Genomic DNA, 12485 nt, shown 5'->3' on the forward strand with positions numbered 1-12485 from the left:
CACGGTAAGGCACGGGTAAAACGCGGGGAACTCTTCACTGCGAGGACAAGGACGCGAGGACACCGAACCCCTCACCAGACCAGACCAGAGACCTATGCCAATTAAAGTATCACATTACGGAGTCAAGCTTTGCGAATGCGGATAAACATTGCTCTAAATGAGCTGCGACAGGCAAGGTAGGTATGCGGCTCAGCTAATTACGCTGCAAGACAGAGGTCAAACGGAATGAACCACTTCTACAGAAATGTCACAATGTATGTCGAAGATGTCACGACGAGCACGCAAGAGGAAATGAGGACGATCATATTGCAAATCAAACACAAAATGTACTTGTAAAGCTGCTACCAAAAACAACTCCTTACATAAAATGCGACTTTCATACAATATCTTGCGAAATAAGTAATTCAAGGAAGAGAAAACTGCATAGACAACAGAAGGAAATGGGAAGAGAACAAAACAATGTCTATTCCAGCGCACGACACTCCATTTGACCGCAAATCCAGCAAACTGGAAGCATCTAACTGCTGTTGAAATTGCTTCATGATCAAACACTTAACGTGCGGCTAAACTTCATTCCAAAGTAATTTACGTTTAGCGTTGTCATTCACCGTACCCAAATTCGGCCGTTTTGGGGCGATTTAGCTGCGAAATCGTTTCACGGTTGAACGATTTCGCTGCACGCGGCTGTCAGGACCCTAGTCGGCCAGCGCACGGACTGAGAAAGACCGCGGCAGCTGCGACTGTTTGAGGGTAGGTGTGACGTATCACCCAGCAACACCAAACGCGCCGACAGGGTGCCTGGTGATCAAATTAGCGGTAGTTAGTGGTAATTAATCCAAATAGCCTGGTCCATAACTGTGCGAATAGTATGACTAATCCGCATATAAAACTCGTGAGCATCACCGTTTTGAGCGGAAAGATTGAAAACAAACGGTACCGACTGACAGAAACTGAATGAAATTGAGGGAAACATCTGATTGAAACAGACGGAAACAGACACTTTTCAAGCTACCTGAAAATTGTCGGCACATTTTCCGTTCATTCCAGTGAAACGCTTACAACCTTCCTGTTTTTGAATTGATGTTTTATAAGAAAAAGATATTCAGGATTTTCCTTTATTAGTTGACTAAGAGTAACACCTTAGGGGTGAGACAGGAACTGATGTATTCGGCAACTGGCCAGTAAAAATGTCGTGTATTGAATGGAACATCCTCTTTGAAAAGGAACAAACAGTTTCTGGAACACGCCGACAAACCACGCGTAATTGCATATAATTACCTAATAGTACGCGGCTGTGGCGATGTGGTGATCAGCAGTGCTGCATATTGGACTTAGCGCTGACAGCCGAGCAGGATTTTTAGAAGTTGAATAAGACACAAATAACTGAACCTTTTGCCCGTTTCGGATTTTGTTGTCAAACCCCTGACAATCGAATAAATGAGCTCAAACGCCTATTGCAGAAAACGATAAATCAAGCATTGGTATCACATTAGAAAACGGCAAGTAGTCATGTCTCTCATCCAAATAGTTCCACGGAGTCATCGAATACTCATTCTCCAAAACCAGCCCGTAGCTATTCTGAACAAACCTCAGTCACAATCCTGTGACATCGCCGATTCGTCGGGAATGCAAATCGGTTCGCCGACTGACGTGGAATTCAGAGACCAGCCCCAAGATCAGACGAGCCGACAAATACCACCCGGCAAGGTATGGCTGGACGGGACAGATTAAGGACAACAAAAGCTGCACTTCACTTGAACCATTCAGAGTATTTTTCCCGGCCACTTTATGAGTCATGCCTAACAATGAAGTTTCAAGAAAAAATGCAAAGGATCATCATCGGAAGGAAAAGATCGCTGTCTTATTGTATTGTAACCACGAAGCGAATTTGTCATTGAATGCTCAAGGTTATGTGGTGTTCTAACCATATCGCGATCAACGGGAGATGACGGTAACCATTGGTGCTATTTTTGTTGTTGGGTGCACACTAATATAAATGAAGATTCACAGTTATTTTTGTTATTCACGTCCATGTGCGGTCGTGATAAAGTGAAAAAATAGGCAATAGTGGACAGAGATCGTTCCATGTGATGCCCCCAAAATAAGTGAACACTGATAAGTGAAACAAGCTAAATCGTGCAATGGGAGCAAACACCACACATGATCGACTCTCAGGGCAAATCAGTTTCAATCAGTCATTTAAGCTGTCGACCCTCCGTGGAAAATAGAAGCTGACTCCTCTCCGAGGACAAGCCTACGTCTGTGATGTTACGCAACAGGCTATACTAATCAAGGCCCTAGCCATCAGCCACCCACTTAACCATTTGGACTATATCAATATCCAACATAAATAAATACAAGACAGCACTGATCTATGTCAGATGGTTGCATGAACAAGATAGGTCATTAGGTCCTTTTCATAAACATTTTAGGTCGGCTGGACTGGTTGCTTTCAGCTCAATTTGATCGCTAGGTAAGTTCAGTCAATTGATCAGCTTCCTCTTCACTGCCACAGCAATCACCAATGGGCCTCATTTCCCAGTGGAAAATGAACTGTAAACAACTACCGCATCCGATCATGAAATCTAAACCGCTTACGCAATGCAAACAAGCCCGGGAACATATGCACACCTCCCCAGACGTGTCTGGCTCAGTCTTCAGCAATCACATCGCCAACGGCGGCAGACGCAACACCGGCGAACCCCGCGACAGGTTGACTGTTTGAACACGTCCCCATGGCTAAAATCCGCTCCAATGGTACGCCAGTAGCCGGGACAGGAGCCGCTGCGGGTCGTTATTCGTCATGGCGCTGCCGCATACCGATCCGACCACGGCGCCTGTGCACACAGACCCGCACGCGATGATAGCATTCCACGGCGACCGGGGCGACCGGCGCACCGTGTGCCGGACAGTGGTGTGACTGACGGCGGGCGTCCAGCTACCTGTGCCCTTTTCCTCCAACTCCGTCTCGAACTCGAACAAGTATCTACCAAGAGCTCTAAATACAATGAGCCTGCTACCTTCCTCCAACACCAACGCTACCTTTACCCACACCGCGACCGGAGTTGTGACCACCGTGACAACAGTCCACCACCGGCCGTGCCCTCCACGACGGCGTCTTCCGGCAGCTCACCTTTCCTCGCTCGTCCCCGCGGCGGCGCTGTGGTCCGGTCCGTCAGAGACCACTCTGGTCCGGTCTGGTCCGCTCGGCTCGGTCCGCCGCCACACGCGCGGGCCGCCGCCAGGTACACTGGTGAGCTGCCACCGCGCGTCGGCCGCCGCCGCCGCCGCCGCCCGGTCCCTCTCGCTGCCGCCGCCACCGCCGCGGGCTCTTGGCTGCCTCTCTGACCACTATGGCCGCTCCCAATTACGTGTCCGGCGGGGCGCGCGCGGCCGGCCGGCCGGTCGGCTTGTTTTTAGCCGGATAAGGTCGCAGCGCGCGGCGCGCGCGGCCCTTTGTGATGCCGAACTGCCGCCGAATTCCGCGGGCGCCGGGCCGTCCGCAGCGCGCTCCTGACGAGTCTGCGCGTCCCGCCGGTCGTGGGAACGTCCAGAGAGTGCCCGCGGCTACGGCGCACCTACTTAGTGTGCCGGCCACGGCTCACACTAGACCGGTCACCGATGACCTGATACAGATCCATGTGGAGAGGAGCAGCGTCCGTCAGCGCGTTCCCAAAGCATAGCGTTCCCAAAGCATAGCGCGGCGCGGATTAGCTCTTGAGCTCCGTATGTTACGCTAACGGACTGTCTACAATACTGACCACAAAGAAGTGAAAAATACAAGTTCCAGGAACGATGACGAATTCAGGAGAAAATCGCGGCCCTCGATCAGTTGCTTAGATCTCTTGTTTCCATCAGATAATCTCACAAAGGCAGCCGGGGAGTGACGAAGGTACGAATCGTATCAGTTCAGATCTCCCTTCATCTTGTGCAAAATACACGGAACAAAGGAGCACGACCGTTTCAAGGACGAACAAACGATCACAGTATCGGTGGATATCGAAAAAAAGATCGTAACATCTGTGTAATTGAAAAGGCATTACAAAGTTTTGCAGCAAATATACGAGAAAATCGTTGGCTAATGGTCCATTCAAAGTCATAACTTTTTTTCCGAGTGCGTGTGACGAAGAGGCCAACCCAGACTTCTCAAGTCAGCGCTGTTTTCTGTAAAACACTGCCCTCCGGGGGTACAAACCACTCTGTGGGCGCACAGGTCTGTTCGCGGTACCGACTGCCACGTAAACATAGCCAAACGACACCATAAACAGAACCGGCGACCCGTGCATGAGACGTATACGCCGCCCCCCCCCCCCTCTCGTCAGATGACGTTAGCTGCCCGCAAAGCCTTAGGGGGAGGGGGGGGGGCAGAGATGGCCTCAGGGCTCTGGCAGGTCTGTTGGAAGCCCATGTATTAGCAAAGAGCACAAGAGCCGACGGTCGACCAGAAGGGTGGGCGAGGGGAGGGGGCTGGAGCCGGTGCAACAGAGAGAATCGCCCACCAGCAGAGAGAAATCACCAGACTCCTGACAGACACACAGTCGTTTGTTTTGGTTCGGCCGACAACGTCCGCCGGCAAAAACAGTCGGATCGTCGCTGCATCGGCCGGGCGACCGAACCGGTGCCGATGTCACTGACAGCCAGCCTTCGATCGGAGACAGGAGTTCAGATTCCGGGCGGAGTTTAATTCGTAAACTTCGCCCGGAATGAAATACACTGACGACATTTCCAGAAGGAGGAAATAATTTCATTCAGCCTCCTCCAAATATCCCACCGGTCTCATCAGCTATTTTCACCTTAATGACATCCCACGTTAGCGTGACTTGGTATCACATTAACGATCAATGAGAAATATTTTTTTTAAGGCGAAAACCTCTCTACGATCCTGGTCCCTTCCTCCTCGACTGCGGTCCACAGTTTGCAGCCCACAGTCCAACCTCCGAGGACCTGAGTCACACCTGCACAAACCGGCCGGTCAGGAAAAATCGGCCGAAATGGAGCGCGCAAACACACCTGATTGGCATTGTTCCGGCCGGTGTCTAATGACAAGGTCACCGGCGACAGTGGAGCCCGAGCGAGCGGCGCGCACTGCAGGCCGGCGCGCGAGCGAGCGAGCGAGCTCCGCGCTGCAGGAAAACTCAGCCGGGATGCACTGGCGTCACGGGAAACTTTTTGGCCGGATACACCGGCGACTCCGACAGCTGACTTTCGGGAAACGGCAAACTAAAAACGGCGATGAATACTGAATGGCGCTAAATGAATCACCCAACAAACAATATAGGATATGATAAAACAAACGGGATAAACAAACTCTTATCAGACCATTTTTCCTCTGATGTTCAGCTTTGATTTTTGAAACGGCGAAGGTGATATTTTCCCGAACCAGTAACCTGGAAAACGCTTTGAATAGCCCAGTATTGTTATCGATGCTTCCTATGTTCTGCTCTAGTTCAATATCAGTCGTTCAATAAACCATTTCGCTGCTAATACCAGCAACACATCAAATATTTATAGAGGCATGCCGTCAACATCAGTAGCATATAAGCGATGATGAGCCCAATGGGAAAGGAGGTTCTGTAACCTCGCCAGTAAATGGCAGGTCAATTGGTCATATTGCAATTTCCAAATAAAATAATCAGCGGCTGAAATTATCTCCTAGAATGAGCTTAACTACAAAAACACGCAACTGCGCTACGTTCCTGACAAGTATAGCCATCATCTACGTGCCAGCTACCCCTCTCCTCGGCAAAACTTCAATCACAGGTAAATTCCGTCCAGCCAGAACGACATTACTAGCATAATCCACGCAAAAGGATCGGGAACGGGCTAATCGCTTTAGTGTGGTATCTGCAAGGACAGCCTCGGAATAATTTTCTGCAACACTCCGTAATGGCTTCATCAGCTAACGATTACCCGCCACGTCATTTGCGTAATCCTTGCACGCAATATTTACCTTCTCAAACTCACGGACGAGACATAGCCTGAACTTCCTACCTAGCTACGACTCTCTCGTTTCCATGACATCCCTACACAGGACATCGCCCTTTGTTGCAGGGTCCGCCCTGCCCATGTCACTTCCCTCCCCCCCTGCATCTTCTCGACTCCCTCCCCCCCCCCTCCTTATGTCCTCGAGAGTCCATCTCGGGGCTCGCCGGAAGCGTCGCTCATCCGGCGGCGGTGGCGCGGGCTGGAGGTGCGGCCCCAGAACTGGTTTGGCGTCGCCGCCGCCACCACGCCATTTCAGGTTTACCGTTGCCGAGTGCGGTCGCCGGTCCGCCGCGGGCGGACGCGCTGTCCCCGGGCGGTGGGGGCGTGAGGTTTGGGGGTTGCAACGGCAGAGGGGGCGGAGTTTGGTAGCTCGTGCGGTGTTGAAGGCATTTTATCGGCCTTTATAGCGTGAGTAGTTTGACTTGATGCGCAATGGCGTCAGACAATGCATGGCGATAGCGGATACGGAATCTGTATCGTCGAAATGCGGGGAAATCCCCAGCAAATATTGCGCCTTTGCCGACCTAAATAGATGGCTGACCATATTGAGTGAATCAGAATGTTGCCAAGTTGTTAACAGTGGCCAGGTATCAACAAAGACGCGGTGTTCGTTCGCGCTCTGGCCATGTTTGGAAGCATCGCGCAATTAGTAAGTTAAATACTTTGATAATGGTTATTTTTGTTTTTGACGTTTTGTTGGGCAATGCACGCATTAATTTTCAGGTGAATATAAAGATCATTAAGCTTTCCACTTCAAGGCAAACACGATGAAATATATCCTCAAAAGACCTTTTCCTTCATGGACATTGGACATGAAACCTAGCCCCTCGAGACTTGGCACCAGTAACGACCCCCTAACACGTAAATCATTTCACCACGGAGCATCACTGACGCAACGGGCAGTCCCGAGACGTCATCTGGACACTCTCGGAGGCGCCTGATGGTCCTTCCTGTCCATAACAGTCCTGCAGCGACTGATGCAACGAACGGCTCGGGCACACCTCGCCCCTCGGCGTCACCACCGCTCATTGTGTGTCGCGGACGCCGCGCGGCCGACGCCCGACGCGAACCAGACTGACTGATGATGCCGCGCCGGCCGTCGTCATGACAACCGCCGCGTCCTATGGAGATGGATGGAGCCGCTGCACCGCCTGATGAGAGCGGTTGTGATGGGGCCTCTCGTCTGCCTCTCTGGCACTGCGGGCGCTTTGCATGGGATCCATGAGTAGAAAAGGATAGTTCAGGGAGATTCAGCAGTTCTACAGTGCTTGTTCAATGTTCATAGCACACTGTGTCCACTCGACTCACGCAGCAAACCATTTTACCACATCTTCAAGAGAGATAATTAGCTTTTACTTTTAAAGAACAAAGTCAGCTGTCAAACATAACAGAGACACGAAAAACGTCAAAATCATGTAAGAAATAAAAGATAATGTTGAAAATTTTCGCTGAAAAGGTCGATGTTCGCGAAGAAAAATTATCGAATGGGAGCCTATAAGCCGCACCTAAACCAGCTTCGCAAAAGGAGACGCTTTGCCATAACGATGATTTCAAAACATTTCCGATATCCAGTTAACTTCGTCTCGGTATTGATAGCCGAAATGATTCGAATATTCCCGATGCTTGATCCAGCATATGGCCAAAATACTGAGAAGGGCGGCCAGCAACAAAAGCCGGAACCTGGCGACGGCTTGGAATGAAGCGATTCTCTGCATACATGCAGTGTATGCGACGCATTCGGAGACTGAAACCAAGGACTGAAACGACAAGCATTCTTCAAGTGCACCGCATTTGATTGACAAATCCCGAGTCACGAAACGCATCCAATTAGGACTGTGTGTGACAACATCCCGGCTAATACCAGACTAGGAGATCTCCTAATGAAGATAAGGTGACCAGTAAAACCCATCAGATGAATGAAAATCACTCTAAAATTGATCGAACACTTGTTGCAATAGATTGCTGAAATGAATGTAGCATCTAACTGTGCAATCAACATGATGAAATATTTTGGATAAATGGCATTTCTCACCAATATAATTGCTCATTGCCATGTATGCCTTACTTTTTAACTATCTTTTGGCTTTTTAAATTACTTTGAACTGTTATTGTATGCCTGCCTTATATAACTGACTAAACTGGGAGCGTAACAAGAGCCACCAGGAAGGGGATGTAATAATTAACAGGCGAAGTCGCTTCTTTACCTCCTGAAAAGTCTCCTTCATTCGACTTCAAGCAGTCCTCCGTATAACAATGATGAACATATGCCAGATTATACATTGTTCCATCCGTGTGGTATAAATGAAGAATAAATATTGTCACATAAGTTCCGGATGTTGACAGCAAATTACCTCAAGCCAAACCCCGCAGATCATTAGGCATAAGATCAAGTGGAAAACATTTCGCTGGAAGCTGTTGCTACTAACAGGAAACAGTCACACCCTAGCCGTGTCAATCATCAATGAAAAAAATTGGGTACAATGCTATCGACAATTTTAAATTGGAGGTCATCAGACTTTTCCACTAGTTTGAACTTTGAACATTTTCGCTTAATGACCAAGACAAAGAGCAGTCTCATTTGCATAAAATGACAGGGATTTCCGTTTCCTTATCAGCATTTGTCACTAAGCGTAACAAAACGTTTGCATGAAAATCCCAATACAAGTGAAAAATTTATTATACTGTAGCTGAAGACACAACATTGAACGGGAAGGTTTTCTTGGTTTATGATAAGGTAAACATGAGGGGATGAGCTCAACAATATCTGGTAGCTGTGTAAAATATGCGTGACTAGATCCGCAGAGTATTTCAGGGCATATACTATATACATCAACGGATCAAGAGCTATTCACAGTTCCGCGCCGCATCCTGTTAAATTTGCAGTAGGTAATGTTATGTAAGCTCCATAACGTAAATTTGCTATGCAGGTGGTATTTTGGGCGTTACTTTCGGCATTATAATGGCAGCGATATCGGCATTTTGATAAGGTATACATGCGCAGGGTATATTACGCTATTTGTTTTTAGTAGAAACAACCTAGCCAATGAGTCAAATACGATTCGCAGCATAAACGTAGGGGAGAGTGGGGTAAGATGCCCAGGGTGGGAAAGACGCCCCACCCCCTCTAGCGGCGAAACAAAGAATCGAACCTAGAAATTAATGTTCTTAGCGTAAAGCGGAAGCCTGCCTTGTTAACTGCACAAAAATTTGCGAAGCTCGGTTGGGCAACGGCTGGCTGGTGATTGCATGTTTTTTATTTGCTGTTTTCAAAAAATATTTTGGTGTCAAAACATTGTAAATATCAAAGAAGGTAGATAATATTTGCGTCCCTTGCTATAGTCGTGATACATCAACATGCGTGCACTGTGTCCCAAACAGTTTGTTTCAGGGTGTAATTTTATGGCTAACAAATTGTACTGATTTAATGTTACTTCGGTACCTTGGGGTAAGATGCCCCCTGTCCTGATGGGGAAAGACGCCCCCCTAAATCCGTAGGCTGTCCTTCAAGCAGCCCGTCAAATCATTTATTACATACTTGTGATGAGAGACAAAAGCCGATCTGGGACTATTGAGAGTCCAGTACGGTCGGGTGCTCCCCATGCCGGTCTCTCGGCCCACACACTCAACACAGCGACTTTTTGGGCGGCATCTGACTCTGAGAGCCCTCACGACGGCCTCTGTGGGCCCCATTATTGGCTCCAGGACCCCTCACGACATCCTTTGAGGGCTCCCACGTTGGCTCCACGGGCCGCGCTGGCATCTGAGGTCCCCACGATGGGCTCGAGGGCCCTCAAGCATCATGAAGACCTATAAGGGCCCCACAGTGGTCTCCGAACGCCACCACGGAGGCTTGTGTGGCCGCGCTGGACTATGATGGCCCTAACGATGACCTCTGAAGCCCCTTACGACTACTTTTGAGGGCCCTTACGATGACGTTTGGTGCCTACTGCAGGCTCGAAGGGACTACTGATTCGTTCAGGCGATTCACGTGCCCATTTATGTCATTTATAGTGCAGGAGGCATCTTCCCCAACGCCAGGGGGCGTCTTTCCCACCCTGTGGGGTAAGATGCCCCTTTTCACTTCTTCAGGAAAATGCTTAATAGCAAAAAAAGTTATCATATTTCAGGCACGAAAGTGTGATCTTTTTGGAGAAAAATGATGTCGGCTTCCGTTGAAACTCCAAGTTTTTGCTTTCCGATCGTCATTTTCGAATAATATATGACATAGTAAAACCCTGGGCATCTTTCCCCACTCTCCCCTATGGTATAAACCATCATTTTAGAAAAATAAAGGCATAAAACAAATGGCATAAGAATGCGTAACAAAAAAATGAAAAGTGGTTGGAATAGGAACCTCAACATATTGACTTGATATTGACGACTAAACGAGGATAATCATCGGGAAACCAAATAGTACCATTACTAGTTACGCAAATTTAGACCTACATAAGGCTTGCGGTTGGAGTGAATCCAAAAATAGATAAACGAGAATTGCGCTCATCATTCGACAATCCGACAAAATAATGAACACCTTCAATGACAGGTCACCTAATCAAACTGAAGACGGCACATAATGAACAGAAAACGGCGTAATGTACTTTTGCACTACATATATTATGTACAGTCAATCTTGGAAGTACCGCGCATCGGTGCGGTGGATCCACCAAGCCCGACCGAGGAAGGGCTGCTAATTTTTAGAGTCACAGAACTATCATAATTGACCTGGAGGATGGATCAGGATGTCAATTGGTTCGGTGACTCAAGTTTAGCAGCCCTCCCTCGGTTGGGCTTGATGGATCCGCCGCACTGATGCTCGATACTTTCAAGACTGACTGTGCATAGAATGTAAAACATTCTGCGTAATAAAAGGCTCCGTCACGATTTTAAGATTGGGGGAGGGGGTCCGGACGACGGTGAAAACAGGGCGCCTGGGGCGATTTGATCAAGGTTCGTGAAATTTACACGTGACGTTTGGGATGTAGAAGGCTCATAAAGGGGGAAAAGTTCCAAATGTCACGTGACTAATATGCCCTCCGGCGCCCTGTTTTCACCGGCGTCCGGGGGTCCGACAAAAAAAGCAACCCCTTATCCATGCAGATGCATTACCGAAACGAAAATATTGCGGGTTCCAAAGTCGAACCCCATGACCTCCCCGCACCCGTTGACGGAGTCCCTGGATAACAGAGAATCTGTCTCTGCAGATGACGAGGATTTCTACGGTTCTACCGCAGTAGGTATAAGGGTAATCTGCCGCAGCAGGTAATGGAGATCAGATAAATTTGCCGCAGCAGGTGAAGGAGTACGTATCTTACCGCAGCAGGTAGGGGTATTCTGCCGTTGCCCCGCTACCGTGCCTGCCGCTCAGACTGCACCAGCCTTTTCGAACGGCATGGCCCGTCACGCATGAACGAAGAGCGTGACTCCCGACCGTCGGCCGAGCATGACACATGGACCCACTGCACACGGATATAAAACTGAACGGCCCGTGCTTCAATACCCGGTAATCGGTATTGTGTGCACATGAGCTCCGACCGTTCCGAAAGTCAAATAAAGTCGATACTGACAGCAGTCGCTGGTCTAAGGATGATGAAATATGACTGAGAGACCATCACCAGATGCGCAAATAATACACCTTTCGGTCAATCATCAGACATCTTTTAGATCTTCAGACATCAGTAGATCTTTTACGGAACGAGGGAGCCTTGAGCTTTCAGGTTACTCCCGGATCGAAATTGAAATACGAGGTCGGTGAGTGCGGTGACCCGATCGACTTTTTCAGGGCTTTAGACACCCAGTTTATGGGATATCGAATCAGTAAGGAATAGGATCCTGTCCCCTCACCAGCTCGATAGCTTCCACTTCATATCCTGTCCTCAATCTTCCCAACGCCCCGAAATTCACGCCTAGCGCCGTCAGTGCCACGTGTACCGAGCAACAAACGCACGAGGTTCTGGCATTCCCAGCGACGCTCAACCACCCCTCGATATTCCCTTCTAACGCTTCACACCACAGCCAGCGGGGTCACGAGACGAGAACTCACCTTAAACGCGATCCCAGCGATGTCCACAAATGCAGCTTCAAAGCCACTGGTCGCGCAACTACCCCGTACCCGCCTCCGTGAGGTATGCGAGGAATGGACAAAGAATCCCGGCAACGCGCCGGTCCACTGCGCACCGCGTCTGCGCACCAACAGAAGGCGAGCCAACGGAAATCGGGTTGGACGGTTCTTATTTTCGCGACATCGTCTCCCAGTCCCAGCAGGGACTTGCGTAGCACATTGCTTAACAGATAGCTTCCTTACAACTGATAAAACCCGGTATATTCATTTCCATGCTCGGAAATCACGCTAAGATAGAAAAACCTCGTTTCCGTCGCGAACTTTGATTACGGGAGCCGCCTGACGTCATGTGTTCAAATTCAGTCGGCAATAGTTCGTCCCCTGTCCGCAACTGCTCGTGGTGGCGCCACCTACCAGACGTTCCCACGGGCGGAGTGCCGTG

General features: G+C 49.1%; 1 protein-coding gene across 3 annotated transcripts in view; it reads right to left on the bottom strand.

Annotated features, from left to right (window-relative positions):
• Window positions 1–12176, bottom strand: part of LOC122389249 (transcriptional enhancer factor TEF-1-like) — a 61328-nt gene extending 49152 nt beyond the window's left edge. The window contains exon 1 of one of the 3 annotated variants that reach the window (XM_043381109.1): window positions 12026–12176. The gene's annotated coding sequence lies outside the window, so the exon portion shown is untranslated. Of the gene's footprint in view, window positions 1–3133; window positions 3350–12025 lie in introns of those variants that run through there. The other 2 variants (XM_043381108.1, XM_043381110.1) reach the window with 2 other exon arrangements.
• Window positions 12177–12485: the final 309 nt, after the last annotated feature.

This window comes from Amphibalanus amphitrite, unplaced genomic scaffold, assembly GCF_019059575.1.
Source record: "Amphibalanus amphitrite isolate SeventyFive unplaced genomic scaffold, NRLGWU_Aamphi_draft 000350F_arrow, whole genome shotgun sequence".
Taxonomy (NCBI): Eukaryota; Metazoa; Arthropoda; class Thecostraca; order Balanomorpha; family Balanidae; genus Amphibalanus; species Amphibalanus amphitrite.